Below are 20,815 nucleotides of genomic sequence, written 5' to 3' on the forward strand. Positions count from 1 at the left end.
TAGATACAGCTGGTTTGAATGCTAAAGGATTAAGTTTTTTGTAAACTATATTCTCTGTAGCTTAGAGGTTTCATCTCCTTTTGAATTATGTCTTTGACTGTTCACTGTTTTTTATTTTAAGAATTTAATAGAGAAAATGCACCTCAGTATCAGTTGATTTATCTTACTTTATGTTGCTCTCAGTGAACATATCTAAAAGCCTAAAATATTTTTTTAAAAAAGCACTTAAAAAATCAATACTGACGTGCGAAATCAAATAAACTACTTGTGAAAATTTGTTCAAACCATTTATTAAAACAGAAACAAGCTAATAAATTATTAAAATGTTTTTCCTGTTTCATCATTTTTGGAGTTAAGTCACACATCTTGGAACTGATTACAAATGTGAGTTGAAATATGCCTGCATATATAATAATACTCAATTAGGTACTTAATTATATTCTAACAGTTTGAATTATATTTATAGGATGAATATATACAAATTCTAGTTTTTCACTACATAAGTACATTCGACCTCAGACCTCTTCCTCCTCCTCCTCCCCCTCCTGCTATTCTTGGCATGATAAAGTAGTGCAGCATCAGCAGTGGTAGCAGTTGCAGTGTAAAGTGATTGGTGAAGTAACTTTAAATAATAATAACAACAACAACAACAACATTACCGATACTGGGTAACGCTGCTGATTGGTTCGATAGAGGAAGTCAAAGAGGAAATGAATACTTTGATGTTACCGATTGGATCGAACGGTGGAATTAAACTGTCCGTTGTTTAATATTGATATCTGCTTTAGGCACGTGGCCACACCTTCCGGGGGGAAGAAGAGTAGTTTATTGTATCCGTTGGTATGATAGAAGCAGGCATGTGTGACTGCGTGGTTAAGAAATTTTCTTCCCAACCACATGGTTTCAGGCTTTGTCCCATTCTGCAGCACCTTGGACAAGTGTCCTGTCCTCTTTTCTACTCTAAGGCCCGAAATTTTTGGGGAGTGTGAGGTGGGGGGAGTCGATTAGATCGCCCCCCCCCAGTACGCAACTGGTACTTAATTTATTGGCCCCGAAAGGATGAAAGGCAAAGTTGACCTCGGCGGAATTTGAACTCAGAACGTAGTGACAGATGAAATACTGCTAAACATTTTGCCCAGCGTGCTAACGTTTCTGCCAGCTCATTGCCTTAGTGTCCTGTCCTCTACTATAGCTCTGGGCTGACCCAAAACTTTGTGAGTGAATTTGGTTGACAGAAACTGTAAGAAGCCAGGCGACGAGCTGGCAGAAACGTTAGCACATCAGGCGAAATGCTTAGCGGTATTTCATCTACCGCTACATTCTGAGTTCAAATTCCGCCAAGGTTGACTTTGCCTTTCATCCTTTTGGGGTCAAGTAAATAAGTACCAGTTACGCACTGGGATTGATTTAATCGACTTAATCCGTTTGTCTGTCCTTGTTTGTCCCCTCTGTGTTTAGCCCCTTGTGGGTATTAAAGAAATAGGTATTTTGTCCGCTGTTACGTTCTGAGTTCAAATTCTGCTGAGGTCGACTTTGCCTTTCATCCTTTCGGGGTCGATAAATTAAGTACCAGTTATGCACTGGGGTCGATGTAATTGACTTAATCCCTTTGTCTGTCCTTGTTTGTCCCCTCTATGTTTAGCCCCTTGTGGGTAATAAAGAAATAAGAAACTGAAAGAAGTCTGTCACACACACACATGCACACACACACATATATGACCACATGACAAACCTGATTATCAGGTATTGTTACACATCACTGGCCACAGTGCGGTTTGCATCATTTTAGCCTTTGAGAGGCGCCACCTTGGTGGCTAGGCAAGCAGGCCAACATTTCCCCCTTATTGAAAGATGGATTGGGACAATATGAAGTGAAGTGTTTTGCTCAAGAACACAATGCACCACCCAGTCTGAGAATCGAACCCATGATCTAGCAATCATGAATGCAACACTCTAACCACTACACCACATGCCTTCACATATATCTGTATGTGTTTACCATCTCGTCTTGACTTCGCATGATAGTTGTAAACAAATGTCATTATGAGATTGTGCCCTTCATTTCCAGTCTTCCATAAACACATGTCTGGTCTTGAGGGGGAATATTTCATTGCTTGGAAATGAGTGGGATGGCGACAGGAAGAGCATCTGGTCATAGAAAATCTGCCTCAATGAATTCTGTCTAATCCATGCAAGTATAGGAAAGTGAACATATGGTGGTGCTTATTTTATCAACTTTGAAAGGATGAAAAGTAAAGTTGGCTTTGAACAGGATTCAAACTCAGAACATAAAGGGACGTAACCCAATGCAGGAAGTCATTGTGATTGATGTGGCTTTGATTCTATCATTTTATTATTACTCTCAATGATAAATAATTGTTTCTAACATAGGGGCAAGGTCTGAAATTTGGAGTAGAGAGTTAGTTGATTAAATTGATTATTCTTTTTGTACTTCATCTTATCAACCTTCACTCCCATGGAAATGAAAGGTAGTGTTGACTTCAGTAAGATTTGAACTCAAATAGTCAAGAGCTGGTACAAATACTGTGAGGTATTTTGTGTGGCACTCTAATGATTGTGTGTCCATCCACTGCCTTAGGATGAAAGGCAAAGTCAGCCCTGGTAGCATATGAACTCAGAGCTTGAAGACAGATGAAACCACAAAGGGTTTACATAAAAGAAAATAAGAAAAACGTTATGGACAGTACAGGACAAATACAACATGGGGTTACATGAAAGTCATATAAACAATGGAAAAAAACAATTGAATGTAACAACAAAATAATAATAATAATATTTCTTTCTATAGGTACAAGGCCTGAAATTTCGTGGGGTGGGTGTAAGAGAAGCTAGTTAATTACATGAACCCTAGTACATAAGTGGTACTTATTTTGATGACTCCTAAAAGGATGAAGTGGAGGCGCGTGGCTTAGTGGTTAGGGTGTTAGCATCATGATCGTAAGATTGTGGTTTTGATTCCTGGACCGGGTGACGCATTGTTTTCTTGAGCAAAACACTTTATTTCATGTTGCTCCAGTCTACTCAGCTAGCAAAAATGAGTAACTCTGCGATGGACTGGCGTCATGTCCAGCTGGGGAACACACATGCCATTGAAACCGGGAAACTGGGCCCATGAGCCTGGTTAGGCTTTAAAAGGGCACATTTATTAAAATTTTTTTTTTTAAAGGATGAAAGACAAAGTTTAACCACAGCGAAGTTTGAACTCAGAACGTAAAGCTGGAAGAATTGCCATTAAGCATTTTGTCCTGGGTGCTAATGATCTACTATAATGATACTCTTGTGTTTTTCTCCGTCACAACATATGAATGAGAAAGGAAGGGGTGATGGCAAACTGGTAGTGGGAGTGTTTTAACTCTGTGAGTATATATGTGTGTACGTAAAAAGGAGGTATGTGAATGTTTGTGTGTGCAATGGAAGTGGGATGGTAAACATTCAATGATGAAAAGAAAAATCAAACTGCATTTCAACTCTGTGTGAGTATATGTGTGTATGTGTACAAGGGAAGTATGTGAATGTATGTGTAAACCAGTGCTCTTTCAGTAACAAACAATGATTGATGTCACATCTCAAACGACAATGACTAGATAACCTTGACAAGTGTATTAATTTGATTTACCATCCATATTTATATATAAAATAGTACAATTAGCTATCATTTTCGATGGCACAGGGCCAGCTAGTTATAAATTAATTATGAAAATAGATATCACTATCATTTTAATGTCAAGTTTTCCATATCTGCATGAATCAGAGGAAATTCATTGAGGTAGATTTTCCATGGATGGATGTCCATCCTGTTACTTACATTCACCTGTTTTCCAGCGAAGTAGTTTTTTTCCTGGCCCTTCAAACTCAAAATGCACAATGGCTGGATGTATTTTCATGGATGCTTGCAATTGAAAGACATTGTTTAATAGATAGTGATATTTTTTTACAATTAATGTAGAATATCCCCAAAACCCTAGGGTTCTGCAAAAGGTTCCTAGGGGTTCCATGAGACAGAGTGAGATAAGCTAATGCTAATTTCATGATCATAATATTACTATACATGTACAACATATTATTGGTTACTGTAATATTGTAATATAGACATCATCCTATCTAACCTATTATGTTATCAAAAAAACAATTATTATATATATATATATATAAAATATATAGGGTAGAGAATATTTTTTTAGAAATTTCACTACCTGTGGGCTAGCATGTATAAAAAGTCAAAAGACAATATATTCTCAATATAAAATAGTGTACATTTAAACACAAGATAAACTACTTTTAACAGGTAATTTTACACGCTATGAAATTGCTCTTAAATGTGGTTTTGGTTGTTTTGACTGCTTCTTCTAGCATGTAAAATTACCTGTTAAAGGTAGTTTCTCTTGTATTTAAATGTACACTATTATATATATGTGTGTGTGTGTATATGATATTTACCATGTGAACTATGATACAAAAAACATGAAAGATATGGTATATGATTTTTTAGGCACAGGGATTTCTTGAGACATGTAATTTAATTTAAGGGTTACGCAAAAGTAAAAAGGTTGAGAAACGTTAATCTAGACAATGAAACAAAATGCACACCTTGAAAAATATACATACATACCTACATAGTTGGTGGTGTCATGTAAAAAGCACCTGTGTTGCTGGTGCCTCAAAGTACCCAGTGACTCTATAAAGTGGTTGGCATTAGGAAGGACATCCAGCCAAAGCACCCCTGCCAAAACAGACAGTTGGAGTTTAGTTCAACTCACTGGCTGGTCAGCTCCTGTCAAACTGTCCAACCCATGTCAGCATGAAAAGCAGATGCTAAATGATGATGATGATGATGTTTGTTTTTATATCAAGTTATTTATAAAGCAATTTAGCATTAAACTGACAGATTACTCAATACTTTTTAGTACAGCACATGTTTATTAAATTTTACAAGGAAAAGTTATAAATATACATACATACATACATACACACACATACCCATGTTAGCACAGAAAATGGATGTTAAATGATGATGGACACGGACACACACACGTATACTGATGCTAACATGAAAGATGGACGTTAAATGATGATGATACAGATATATATATGTATACTTATTTATACACATACACATTTATATATATATATTATTGTGTGTGTGTGTGAATTTAATGTTTATTTAATTTAGTGATTTTTTGAATAATATTTATTATAGCATATTTAAATTTTTCTATATGATATATATAAAGTCTTTCACTATTGAATTACTTGATAGAGGTTATTTCCCTTAATTATATATATATATACTTAGAGGTATCTGTCTATCCATATCTATCTATCTATCCATCATCACCGTCATCTTTCAACCCTTTCGTTACCATATTTCTGTTGAGATGCTCTGTGTTTCTTTCAGTTAATTTTTAATATAACAACAAACTTAGTAAAATAACTTAGTTATCATTAAGCTAGTGTTAGGGACATAAATTATGACTAAGGTTTGGTGGAAAATTTTAATTCAGAACTTTTGAAAACGTTTATACTACAGAGCCAGAGGCAGTTTCAGCCAGGTTGGTATTGAAAGGGTTAATGTCTGTTTTTCATGCTGACATGGATTGGACATATAGTCATCATAATTTAACGTCCATTTTCCATGCTGGCATGGGTTGGATGGTTTGACAGCAGTTGGTAAGGCCAGGTGTAGCACCAGGCTCCACACATACACAATGAGCTTCTTTTAGTTTCCACCTACCAAATCTATTCCTAAGGCATTAGTTGGTTAAGAGCTATATAAAAAAATCACTTGCCTAAAGTGCCATGCAGTGGGACTGAACCTCAAGCCTGATAGGTACAAAGCCAGGTTCTTAACCACTCTGCTATGTCTGCTCTTATTGAACCCAAAATCACATGTCAATCTATATTTAAAAGACTCTATGTATGTAGGGCATTGCTCTGCAGAATCAGTAGAGCGTCAAGGCAAAATACCTTGTGATGTTATTTAATTCCAGTATTTTATGAGTTCAAATGTCGTCCAGATTAACTTGATTACTTTCCCCAGATCTTTCCAAACTCAATTTAATAAAAATTAAGTATTGCCAATTTACAACAAACAGGCTCAATATCAATTGACTGTTTTCTCTTGAAATTGGTGCTCCAGCTTGGCCACAGTCCAGTGACTGAAACCAACAAATGTGTGAGTAGTAGTAGTAATAGTAGGCATGTAATGTTGTGTATTTATTTCCAATTGGGAACGGAATGGTTTTGTTTTCCTACATTTGCCATTATTTTGTTTTCCAATAATTATATTTGTATATTTCTCAAACGATTTTTTTCTTACTGCTACAATAATTGTATCTGTGCCTGTGTGTATACATATACATACATGCCCACACATATATATGTGTGTGTGTGTGTGTATGTACATACTTGAATACTTGTCATAATCATCCTAATTTTTCATTTGTTTTTCCATGCTGGCATGACCTGGGCAAATCACCAAGAGCTGAGTCAGCACACACACATACACACACACACACACTTGTATATATGGAGGGGGTGTATACTCTATGTATATGCATGCATATGTATACATACATGTGTGCATAAATGCACACACACACGCACACACACACATATACTCTTTTACTTGTTTCAGTCATTTGACTGTGGCCATGTTGGAGCACTGCCTTTTAGTCGAGCAAATCGACCCCCAGGACTTATTCTTTGTAAGCCTGGTGCATGAGTGAAAAGAGCTTGGTGACAGGTGTATTGTTGTCATGAAGCATCCAATTCTTCACACTCCACAGATCCTGGTAAATGTTGTTATATCTGTGTTAATATAAATATTCCAGCATTTTTGCATGTATGCTTTATTATACTACTATAATGTTCTTTGTATGTATTGAGCACTCCATACTCTATACCAGTGCTCTGCAACCTTTTTTCACTTGCTGTACACTTATATTTTTTTTTAAATCTTGTGGTACACCTGAACTCAAAACATAACCAAAAGTATAGGGCAAAAAATTATATTCAGTTTACACTGCAGCACACCTAGCATTGTCTCATGGCACACCAGTGTACTGTGGTATACTGGTTGCAGAGCACTACCCTATAATATAAAACTATCCTTGTCATTGTCATTATCGCTATGCTTTCATGAAGCAGATTTTCTATAGCCAAATGCTCTTCCTGTCACCAACCCACACTTCTTTCCAAGTAAGGTATTTCCCCTGGTTAGCCACTAAAGCTTTTTTTATTCTCTCTCTGTTTAATTTCTCGTGTTCCTTTCTGTTGAAGAGCGTAGGCTCGAAACGTAAAAGATTTTCTAACCTTCTGGAGCGTTAAACTAATGCACCTGTTTGTTGTTTATACACCTGTCTTTGTCTTTGTAAATTCCAATTAGACATATTTACACAGATTGCAAGTGAAGGACACTGCTTGGAATGATGATGACATTTGCTTACAATTATCATGATCTCTGGACACAAAGACACACAAAAACTGAAACTCAGTTGATCTGATTAATGGAATAACCTGCTCATTACATTAATGAGTAAGTGACTGAGCATTCCACAAACATTTGTCCCTTTAACTCTTTAGTATTTAAACCGGCCATATCTGACCCAAATATTCTACATATTTTATGTTCAAACTGGCCAGCTCTGGCTTCTCACATCTTCCCTACAAGGTTACTCTTTTACTTGTTTCAGTCATTTAACTGCAGCCATGCTGGAGCACCGCCTTTAGTTGAGCAAATAGACCCCAGGTCTTATTCTTCGTAAGCCTAGTACTTATTCTATCGATCTCTTTTGTCAAACCACTAAGTTACGGGGACATAAATATACCAGCATTGGTTGTCAAGCAATGTTGGGGCTGGACGAACACAGACACACAAACATATACATGAACATACATATATATATATATCATCATCATCGTTTAACGTCCGTTTTCCGCGCTAGCACGGGTTGGACGGTTTGACCGGGGTCTGGGAAGCCAGGGGCCGCTCCAGGCTCCAGTCTGATTTGGCAGAGTTTCTACGGCTGGATGCCCTTCCTAACGCCAACCACTCCGTGAGTGGATTGGGTGCTTTTTACGTGCCACCTGCACAGGGGCCGGGGGGTCCGGCATTGGTCGCGATCGGTTCGAGCTTTTAACGTGCCAGCGGCACGGGGGCAACTGGGTCCGGGGTACTTCGGGATCCGGGGTACTTTGGGGATCTGGGGTACTTTGGGGATCCGGGGTACTTTGAATGGGTAGGGGGTATGTGGAATTGCTGCAGAAAGCAGCCGGGTCTTTGCAGTCACAGCATATCTCCAGAGATCTCGGTCTTTCGCCATGCCTCAGTGAGGCCCAATGCTCTGAGGTCATGCTTGACTACCTCATCCCATGTCTTCCTGGGTCTACCTCTCCCTCTGATACCGTCAAACTGTTGGGGGAGTGGCACTTCTTCACACATCTCTCTTCATCCATCCGCAGCACATGACCATACCATCGCAAGCGTCGCTCTTGCACACACATCTGATGCTTCTTATATCCAGCATTTTCTTAGGATGCTTACACTCTGTCTTGCGTGCACACTGACACTACACATCCAGCGGATCATGCTAGCTTCATTTCTTTCAAGTCTACGCATGTCCTCTGCAGTCACTGCCCATGTTTCATTACCGTGAAGCATGGCAGTCGCACACATGCATCATACAATACCTTTCGCTCTGAGGAGAGACCTTTTGTTGCCAGTAGGGGTAGGAGCTTCTGAACTTTGCCCTGGCTATTCGTATTCTAGTGGTGATACTCTCTGTGCATCCACCTCCGCTACTAATATGGTCACCCAGGTAGCGGAAACTATCAACTACTTCTAGTTTCTCTCCCTGGAGTGTGATGGAATCTGTTTTCTGAGTGTCTGTTGTGTCTATTGTCCCTGTGCATCTGCCGCACATGAAAGCTATCTTATCTGTTAATTTCCCTTTAATGTTGCTGCACCTCTTATGTGTCCATAACTACATTGGGTGCATCTTATGGAGTTTCTACTGTACCTTTCCTACAGATTGAGCAGGGCCACCTACCCGAGGGGGTGTGCTGAGTACCTCTTGCTGCTTACTAATACTTTGGTCTTTGCTACATTTATTCTAAGGCCTTTGATTCCAACCCTTGCTCCACACCCGAAATTTCTCTTCTAGTTCCGGTAGTGATTCTGCTATGAGAGCTAGGTCATCGGCATAGAGGAGCTCCCAGGGGCATCCCGTTTGAATTCCTCTGTTATTGCCTGAAGGACTATGATGAATAAAAGGGGACTGAGGGCTGAGCCCTGGTGCACACCTACTTCTACCCGGATTCTTCACTATATTCGTTGCCAATCCTAACCTTGCTGACAGCCTCTCTGTATAGAGCCTGTACAGCCCTTATTAGCCATTCTTCAATCTCCAGTTTCCGCATCGACCACCAGATGAGGGAACGGGGAACCCTGTCAAAGGCTTTCTCCAAGTCTACAAAAGCTATGTAGAGGGGTTTTATCTTTAGCTAGGTACTTCTCCTGCAGTTGTCGGACCAGGAATATAGCATCAGTGGTGCTTCTACCTGGTACAAAACCGAACTGCATTTCATCTAAACAAATTCTCTCCCTAATGAGATGGGTTATGGCCTTCTCTGAGACCTTCATCACCTGGTCCAACAGTTTGATACCTCTGTAGTTATTTCTATCTAGAGCATCACCCTTACCCTTGTAGCAGTTGACTATGGTGCTGCTGCACCAGTCATTGGGTATGACTCCATTGTGAACTACCTGGTTTACAATGCGGGTGACTATGGTAAGCCCACATAGCCAGCTGTTTTAAGCATTCAGCAGTGATTCCTGATAGGCCAGGGGCTTTGCCTGGTTTCATATCCTTAATTGCCTTATCTAAAGGAGCTGTCTATTCGGGTAGCTGGTCCCTCTACTGGGTCAACATTTGGCAGGCTCTCCTCCTCCATTCATTCTCCTCATTCAGCAGTCTTTCATAATGGCTTCTCCAAGCCTCTTTCTTTCACTAGCAGTAAATGCAAGTGCCCCATCATCCATGCGGACACATTTCTCTCCTATAACATCACTATTTTCTCTGACACACTGTCTGGCAATCCGAAATACTTCAGCTCTTTGATCCTCGCGTCGCTGGACATTGCAAACTTCTTCTTTTCTGCTACGTCTTTGGTATGTATACCTGCCACCCAGCCTCCCTTTTGGCTATCTGGTACAGTTCCCTGCTGCCCCATCCTTCCAGGCTTTCCAGGCCGTCTCTTTTTACAGATGGCTTTATCTACTGCACTATTCCAACCACGTAATTCTAGGTCTGGAAGGGACTTTGCACCATCCACAGACTCGGTCTGTGGCACTCAGCAAGCTGTCCCGTAGGAATTCCAGCTACCTTCTTGTCTGACGTCTGAAGCTCCTCTCCTCTCATCAAATTTCTTGATGAGTATGTCCCTAAATTTCTGACCATGTGAAGGGTTCTTTAGCCTCCAAATCCTTCTTTTCTGGATTGGTTTGTTTCTTGGAGTCCTTCTGGCCTCAAGCTTAAAGTCACTGATGATTAGTCTATGCTGAGGGATACATTCTTCACCGGGAGGGTTTTTGTATTCAAGAGCAACCCTGCATCCCGCTGTCTGGTGAGGATGAAGTCATTTGGCTAGCGGAGTCTCCTGACTGATAGTTATAGGTGGCAGACTGGCTTCTTGAAGTTAGTTGTGCAGATGAAAGGTTACATGCATCACAGAATTCCAGCAGTCTAGTTCCCTCATCATTTCTGGTGCCAATACCATAGCCACCATGTACCCCAGTGAAGATACCCGATTCCCGCCCAACATGCCATTAAAGTCTCCACCTACAAAGATGAGGTCCTTGCTACTAGTCTTTGAAGTAGCCTGCAGAAGGTTATCATAAAAGTGTCCTTCTGATCATTGGTAGTCCCGCTTGTGGGGCATAGGCGGAGATAATCATAGCTGTGCTACTCTGTAGGACCAACCTGAGCTTAAGCACTCTATCGCAAACCCTGACAACCTCTATGACCTCATCCACCCATTTCTCCGCAAGGAGAATGCCTACACCCCCTACACCTTCCACGTTACCTTGCCAGAAGAGTTTGTACCTAAGTGCCTTGCCCGTGAGGACCCTAGCCGAAGCACCTCTCCATCTTACCTCTTGTATGCAGCATACATCAACCTGTCTTCTCTCTAGCATCTCTACAATCTCACTAGACTTGCCTGTCAATGTACCAACATTGATAGTGCCAACTCTGAAAACTGGGAAGGAGATGTGGGGGGAGGGGGGAATTCAGCGCCTGAGAAGAGGAGGGTTGTTGTGGTGGTGATAGTTCGTAGCATTTTTCTTTTGATCTCACTTCCGACCTGTCCACGCCGTGGACAGGAGCTGGTGTTAGCAGTGGACATTCGTTATGTCACTGAGTAACGTAATTAGGTAGCGTAGTAAGGAGGAAAAATACAGATATTCTAGAGTTGAGTTGGGGGGAGTCCAGCTGAGAAAGGTTTTACCAGTGAAAAGAGGGGGAGAGATAGTAGAGGGGGTGCGGTCGGTCAATATAGGGGAGCACCAGTGGGGAAGGTTGGGGTAAGGAGGAACGATGGCAGGAAGGGTTGGGTGTAGGTTCGTAAGAAATAAAACGTAGGATATTACGGAGGGGACTGGAAGGAGATAGTCGAATTGAGCAGTGTCAGGAGGAAGCGTAAGATCAGTGGGCAGTTGATGAGCTGTGGCGCTAGCAGCTTGTCTTTTCACAGTGAAGCATATGAAGAGAAGGGGTAGGAAGGGGGAGGAGGAGGGAGTAGGGCGTATCCGGTGTAGATGGTGAGAACAGTGTTCACCGGTATTGGTGGTGGGGGCGGGCGCACCGTCGATGGCGGAAAGATGGGGAAAGATGGGATTAAGGCTTGGAGGTAGCCTAAAAAAGGTTATATTTCGTAGAGAGAGAGATAGGAAAGCCAAAATCAAGTTATGGCGGAAAGACAGGGTTAATACTTAAAGGTAGCCTAAAAGGTTGTATTTCGTAGAGAGAGAGATAGGAAAGCCAAAATCGAGTTATGGCGGAAAGACGGGGTTAATACTTAAAGGTAGCCTAAAAGGTTGTATTTCGTAGAGAGAGAGATAGGAAAGCCAAAATCGAGTTATGGCGGAAAGACGGGGTTAATACTTAAAGGTAGCCTAAAAGGTTATATTTCGTAGAGAGAGAGAGATAGGAAAGCAAAATCGAGTTATGGCGGAAAGACGGGGTTAATACTTAAAGGTAGCCTAAAAGGTTATATTTCGTAGAGAGAGAGATAGGAAAGCCAAAATCGAGTTATGACGGAAAGACGGGGTTAATACTTAAAGGTAGCCTAATATATATATATATATGTGTATATATATATATGTGTATATATATATATATGTGTATATATATATATATATATATGTGTATATATATATATATGTATATATATATATATGTATATATATATATGTAGGTCCCGGGTTGATTCGGGGTTAACCACAGTAAATAAGGTACTCAATACATAGCAGAGTAAAATTAATTTATTATATAGAAGGAGCCTCTACAGGACCAGAACCGTCTCATTCAAGAGAAATCCTCAGGAAGCCAGCTAACAAGAATTGCACTGGCACCCACACACTTAGGCATATATAAATATATACAACGAGCTTCTTTCAGTTTCCATCTCCCAAATCCACTCACAAGGCTTTGGTCGGCCCGAGGCTATAGTAGAAGACACTTGTCCAAGGTGCCATGCAGTGGGACTGAACCCGAAGCCATGTGGTTGGTAAGCAAGCTACTTGCCACACAGCCACTCCTGCGCCTAAACAATCACATCATCAAAATCTCATAGCTACAAGATAACACATGATCAATTAAAAACAATGGGAATAAATAAGTATTATATTTACAGAATAATTTGGATGCTAAAGGGTTAACACATTTTAACCCACTGTCCTTGTTTGAGGACAGTTGCATTTAGTTTATTTACTGCAATAAAGGTTAACTGGACGCTTCCGTATGTTTATTATCCCTATTTATATAACTATCTTCAAAATTTTGACAGGGTTAACCTGGGTTAAAATGGGTCAGTCTAGTTCTCAGGTAGGTTTGGCGTGACACGGAATGTAACAAGACTGGCCCCTCTGAATTACAGGTACAACTCATTTTTGCCAGCTGAGTGGACAGGAGCAATGTGAAATAAAGTATCTTGCTCAAGGATGCAATGCAGCACTAGGAATTGAACTCCTAACCTTATAAACATTAGCTAAATACTTCAACCATGAAGCATCACACAGAAACACACACACACATACACATTGTCAAATCCACTCTACCAAGTCCACTCACAAGGTTTTGATTGGCTGTGGTTGAAGGCACTCATCCAAGGTGTCACACAATGGGATCGAACTTGAAACCTTGTGCTTAGGAAGCAAGCTTCTGAACCACACAACCTTGCCTGCTATTATATGTGGTCTGATCAATAAGTATATGGACTGTTGCCATAGTGACAAAGCCAAAAGCATGCAGAGTGAAGCTGCTTGGCACTGCATGCACAGTAAGTTTTAACGTTCTAGTTCACTTCCGCTGTTTACAGCAGTGCTTAGAAGGAAGGTGTGTAGCGTGTGATCATTACATTGACCAAACAAAGAAAGTTGAACAGAGAATCTGCATCAAATTTTGCCAAAAGCTTGGTGATACCTGTCCAGGGGTCTACGCAAAGTTTTCAAAAACTTTTAATTGTTCTTGACACAATCAAGGAGATCTTGTGCAGCTGAAACCTCACTTGGCAGACACGTGTCTCATACCCAAATCTTCAGTGATAATGGACTAAACTGAACCGTAACTAATCGGCATATCCTCTGCTAGCTCACGGATGGTGATTCGACAATTTCCCCTCACAACTGCATGCACACCTGCGATGTTTTTCTCTGTTCTGCTGGTTGCGTGTCTTCCAGAACATCTGTCAATATTAACATTTTTTTAACGTATAAACTGCTAGTACACTTGTGTGTGGCTCATACACTTCTCTCCATACACTTTCTGTAACTATGAGTACAGGCGTAGGAGTAGCTTTGTGGTAAGTAGCTTGCTTACCAACCACATGGTTCCGGGTTCAGTCCCACTGCGTGGCACCTTGGGCAAGTGTCTTCTACTATAGCCTCGGGCTGACCAAAGCCTTGTGAGTGGATTTGGTAGGCAGAAACTGAAAGAAGCCCGTCATATATATATATATATATGTGTGTGTTTGTGTGTCTGTGTTTGTCCTCTCAACATCGCTTGACAACTGATGCTGGTGTGTTTACGTCCCTGTCACATAGCGGTTCGGCAAGAGAGACCGATAGAATAAGTACTAGGCTTACAAAGAATAAGTCCTGGGGTCGATTTGCTCGACTAAAGGTGGTGCTCCAGCATGGCCACAGTCAAATGACTGAAACAAGTAAAAGAGAGTATAGAGTATATTTACGTACTCTCTCTCTCTCTTACACTCTCTGCTAGATCTTAAGTTTTTTGTTCCACCGTGAGTAATGGGCAAGCTAAACAGTGTGAGGAATTAATGAGGGTGATAACAATGGAAGATTGATTTCACTGCTGTTTGTTTGCGTAGTCATACAGTTATCAACCATCATCATCAGCAACAACAACGGGATTGTCATTACCATCATCATCATCATCGTCGTCGTTTAACATCCGCTTTCCATGCTAGCATGGGTTGGACTGCTAGCTTGGGTTATTATTATGAATATCACCATTGCCATCATCATCACCATCATCATTGTCAGTTTTATCACCCTCAGCATTATCATGTTCAACACTCTCATCATGATCACCATCATCATCATCATCAATGTCTTCATGTTCATCATCATTATCATCCACCATCATCATCATCTGTATTATCATTTTCAGTCGTTGTCATCATCATCATCTTCAATGTCTTCATGTTCATCATTGTTATTATCATCATCCGTATTATCATTTTCACTGTCATTATCATCATCATCATCATCATATTCACTGTCTTTATGTTCATCATCATTACCATCATCATCTTTGTCATCCTCTGCATCATCTATATTATTATCATCACCAATATTGTTACTCTGTCTATCAAGACTAACAAGCACCGTTTCAAATGTCTTATTGATTGTTGGTTTGGTTTTTTTTTTTAAGGGTAACTGGCAGTATTTGTTAGAATTGGTAGCTTGACTTACTGAGTTTCTTGGGTAGAAGTATACAGGTGGAGAGGTAGTGATTCTCTTGCTGATAATGATAATAATAATATAATATATATTATATAATGCTGATGATGATTTCTAACATATGTGCAGACATGACTGTGATGTTTAGAAGTTTACTTCTCAGTCATGTGGTTTCGGATTCAACCTCACTGCCCAGCATCTTGGGCAAGTGTCTACCTTGGGTGACCAAAGTCTCAAGAATGGATTTAGTTGACAAAGACTGAAAGAAGCCTTGCCCTTATTCTGTTCTTCTGCTCCTTTCACTTCTCCTCACCTTGTACAGTTCCTGGACTCATATCATCATCATCATCGTTTAACGTCTGCTTTCCATGCTAGCATGGGTTGGACGATTTGGCTGAGGACTGGTGAAACAGATGGCTGCACCAGGCTCCAGTCTTGATCTGGCAGAGTTTCCACAGCTGGATGCCCTTCCTAACACCAACCACTCCGAGAGTATAGTGGATGCTTTTACGTGCCACCGGCATGAGGGCCAGTCAGGCGGTACTGGCAACGGCCATGCTCAAATGGTGTTTTGTACATGCCACCTGAACAGGAGCCAGTCCAGCGGCACTGGCAACGACCTCACTCAAATGTTTTTCACGTGCCACCAGCACAAGTGCCAGTAAGGAGATGCTGGTAACAATCACGCTTGAATGGTGCTTTTTACGTGCCACCAGCATGGAAACCAGTTTGCTGCTCTGGCAACGATCACGCTCGGATGGTGCTCTTACGAAGGCAATGACAAAGGTTTAAAATATATGGAGCATTGCTGTACTCAAGATGACCTGCCCTCCACAACAGAATTGACATCCCAAAACCACCTTGGTAATGCTTGTCCATGAAGGGTGCTGGTGCTGGAGGAAGGGTATTAAGCCATAGAAATCAAGCTAAAACAGATGACTGGAACCTGGTGCAACTCTTGCGCTTACCAGCTCCTGTTAAACCATCCAATCCATGCCAGCATGGAAAACATGTTAAATGATGATGCCCTTCTTTATTTAACCCTTTCGTTACTATATTTCTGACCAAATTACACCCTTTATGTGTTTCAATTAATTTCTAACGTAATCATAAATTTAGTCTGGTTTCATTAAACAACTATAACTTTTTTATTTATCGATATATTAATCTGATTTTTGGAAGATAATTTAATGAAATATTCTCAACCAATTCTATACTATAATTTTTGTCACAAAGTGACTCTATTTGCAGGTAGATACAGGTAAATTCCACAAAATATAAAATTATTAAAATTTTGTTCAAACATCGCTATAGAAAATATTAGCTAATATTCAATTGGGTATACAACAAAATTTTACGATAGAATTTGTTATTCTGGGTAACTTTCTGATACCCATAATAATATTTATGGCAAAATAGGCCTTAATTTCATTTAAGGTTGTGGGAAATAACAAACTATCCTTTCTTTCGTTTTGTTTACGTTTAGCGTAACGGTTCGTTTTCGCTGTAATGATTTCAAATAGGCTCATTCGAAAAAGTAAATAGAAATAGCCTAAGGCTTTACCCTTCTGGGAAAGTCTGTGGCTTGGTCCAGTTTCTTCAGAAAAATCACCGAAAGAAACAGTTTTTAAATTTTCACTCCATTCAGGTGCCAATTCGTTTTCTTTATCGCTATCGGAGATCTCAGATTCACTGTTTTCACTTTCGGAAAATGAAACATCAAATTCATTATCAAATACCATGTGCTTTTTTTTTTCAGTCATAGAGTTAGATTTATGAAGGTCTTCAGTAGAAAATCCTTCGAATTCTGACTCGCTGCTTGATATAATGAAATTCGTATCCATTTTTTGTCAGAATTACAAATTTTGAAAACACAATAGGAACAAATTTCGGAAAAAAATCTCCCAAAATTCACGGAATTAAAATTACACTTCGATTATTGTACAAAACTGTAGTTGAACTGTTTACGAAGTATAATACGTGTTTTCACGAATGTACTGAAGAGATTTGCTCTGATATTCTCATTTAAATATGAATAGGTAAACTCGGGCGGCTTTGGGTGGTTTGGTTTCATAAACCAAAATTTTTTTCGGGCGGCTTTGGGCGGTTTGGTAACGAAAGGATGGTATCTGTATGATTTGAGGAAAATATGTTACTATTTCTAACAGGTTGAGTGACCCCATAGAGGCTTTCATGCTAGCTCAGTGGCTATACTGTTTCTTTAAATTTCTTTACATAGACACAGGTCCTCAAATTTTTAGATGAGGACAAGAGAAGTTGAGACATTAAAGCCTTATCTTAACTTAGGAGTAAAGAAGCAACTCCAACCAGGTGTGAGAACTGGGTTTTGAACTCCTCCTGCTGGGAGCTTACTGCCACTCTGTGATTTGTGATTGAAAGGCTTTTGTCATTGATATTAACTTCTTTGTAATAGCGGGATTACACACACACACACACACATATATATATATATATATATATATACATACATACACCATCTCCTACTCCCTCTCCTCCTTGTCTCTCTAAGGTAGGATGTACAAACGGACACAAATATTGTTTTGACAATATCAATAGTTAGGAGAGTTTATGTCCTTTGGTGCTCATTACCAGAAATTATCAAGTTGTTGTCATCACTGACACAATACCGGTTGAATTCAATCCATCATCATCATTGTTGTCATCACCCTTATTGCTGATTATCGGCATTGTTCATTGTTGCTATTTTCATCCATTCATTCTTTATTTTCATCATCATCACCATGAACTGGTGTATTGTTCATCACCACTATCATCATCACCATTATCACAACGATCTCTTTCATCATCATCATCATCATCATCATCATCACTGACTCTACCATTGCCAGCATCACCACCATCATCATCATCATCACCAACACCACCACTGTTATTGTCATCATGATCATCACTGACACTACCATCGTCACTATCATCATTGTCGTCATCACCAATAGCACCACTGTCATCACTACCATCATCATCACCAACACCACCACTGTCGTCGCCACAATTATCCTCATCATCACCAACAACACCAGTCATCACTATCATCACCATCATCATCATCACCAACTGTTGTCATCACTATCATCACCATCATTATCATCACTATCATCACCATTATTGTCATCATCATCACCAACACCACCACTGTTGTCATCACTATCATCACCATTGTCATCACCATCATCATCCTCAGCATGTATTGGTCATCTCTATTATCATCATCATCATCATCATCACTACTATTTATCATCACCACTCACATGATGATGATCATCATGATCATCATCGCCATCACCACCATCACTATCATCATCAACAGTAGTATTTGTTCATCACCACTGTCTTTGTCATCATCATCACCAACTGCATCAGTTCCAGCAATGTTGTTTATCAACACAACCATGATGTCCATCAGCTGCAGTATCCTAAGCTCACCACCACCACATTTTCCCCCCTCCAGCATTATCATTATTAGAAGCAGTTTTATTACTATTTCTTATTTCTTTATTACCCACCAGGGGCTAAACATAGAGGGGACAAACAAGGACAGACAAAGAGATTAAGTCGATTATATCGACCCCAGTGCATAACTTGTACTTAATTTATCGAACCCGAAAGAATGAAAGGCAAAGTCGACCTTGGCGGAATTTGAACTCAGAACGTAACAGCAGATGAAATGACGTTAAGCATTTCGCCCAGCGTGCTAACACTTCTGCCAGCTCGTCGCCTTTATTACTATTTCTTATACTCACACATACATTATTTACATTCAGCGGATATTTGTCCTTAACACAATGTTTTGGCTGATATACCCTCCAGCCTTCTTCAGGTGTCTTTGGGGAAATACTAAGGTATTTTTCGATGTTATTATTATTGTTTGTGTTCAGGTCACTGTTGGAATCGAACTCGGAATCTTGGGGTTAGTAGCCTGTGCTCTTAACCACTATACCATATGCCCGTGGGCATATAGTAATAATGATAATAATAATAATAATAATAACAACATCGAAAAATACCTTAGGAATGAGAACCCAGGTTCAAAATTTCCCCAAGAAGGCTGGAGGGTGTATCAGCCGAAATGTGTTAAGGACAAATATCTGTCGAATGTAAATAATGTACAGAATTCCTCATCTCTTAAATATAGAAATGTTCTCACACATACATGTTTCTCCTTTTGGTGCCTCTCTGACTGATCTATTTTAGATCAATTAGCATTACCAATTTTTAAGGTAACACCACCACCACCACCACCACCACCATCAACCCTTCCATCATCACCATTTCCCCTACCACCATTCAGTACCAGTTTCCTTAACAACCATTTTGTTTAGGTGCCACTTCGAGTTGGCATTGTTTTGAAGTTAGTAATTATTCATCTCTTGGCCAACGGTCACTAAACTGAGAGTGAAGGTCATTGAACTTGGAAAATGGAACTTGTTTAATATTGATTTTTTTACACAAGTTCAACGCCACCAACAGCAGCAGCTGTTGTTGTTGTTGGCCAAAAGTTTGGCATTAAGGGAACTGAAAGCTTCTTCAGCATTTGTGAACATGTTGCAAAAAGCAGAAGAGTGAAGAATTGTGTCTTTTGGATGCAGTTCCAGATATTTGTGTGTGTGTGTGTAAGTGTAACACTGTCGCAGATATGGAAGCAGAATATCCACACTTCCAATATAGTGTGTGTGTGTAAGTGTAACACTGTCTCAGATACGGAAGCAGAATACCCACACTTCCAATATTGTGTGTGTGTGTGTAAGTGTAACACTGTCTCAGATATGGAAGCAGAATACCCACACTTTCAATATTGTGTATGTGTGTGTGTGTGTAAGTGTAACACCGTCCCAGATATGGAAGCAGAATACCCACACTTCCAATATAGTGTGTGTGTGTAGGTGTAACACTGTCCCAGATATGGAAGCAGAATATCCACACTTCCAATATAGTGTGTGTGTGTAAGTGTAACACTGTCTCAGATACGGAAGCAGAATACCCACACTTCCAATATTGTGTGTGTGTGTGTGTGTGTGTGTAAGTGTAACACTGTCTCAGATATGAAAGCAGAATACCCACACTTTCAATATTGTGTATGTGTGTGTGTGTGTAAGTGTAACACCGTCCCAGATATGGAAGCAGAATACCCACACTTCCTATATAGTGTGTGTGTGTAGGTGTAACACTGTCCCAGATATGGAAGCAGAATACCCACACTTCCAGTATAGTGTGTGTGTGTAAGTGTAACACTGTCCCAGGTATGGAAGCAGAATACTCACACTTCCAATATAGTGTGTGTGTGTAAGTGTAACACTGTCCCAGATATGGAAGCAGAATACCCACACTTCCAATATTCTGTGTGTGTGTAGGTGTAACACTGTCCCAGATATGGAAGCAGAATACCCACACTTCCAATATAGTGTGTGTGTGTAAGTGTAACACCATCCCAGATATGGAAGTAGAATACCCTTACTTCCAATATAGTGTATGTTTGTGTGTAAGTGTAACAGTGTCCCAGATATGGAAGTAGAATTCCATTACTTCCAATATAATGTGTGTGTGTCTGTGTGT

The 20,815-nt window shown here is 40.1% G+C and overlaps 1 protein-coding gene across 3 annotated transcripts in view; it reads left to right on the top strand.

Moving 5' to 3' along the window:
• Nucleotides 1–20,815, top strand: part of LOC115213918 (exosome complex component RRP45) — a 79,432-nt gene that overhangs the window by 12,551 nt on the left and 46,066 nt on the right. The gene's annotated exons all lie outside the window — the stretch shown is intronic.

This window comes from Octopus sinensis, linkage group LG7 (genome assembly GCF_006345805.1).
Source record: "Octopus sinensis linkage group LG7, ASM634580v1, whole genome shotgun sequence".
Taxonomy (NCBI): domain Eukaryota; kingdom Metazoa; phylum Mollusca; class Cephalopoda; order Octopoda; family Octopodidae; genus Octopus; species Octopus sinensis.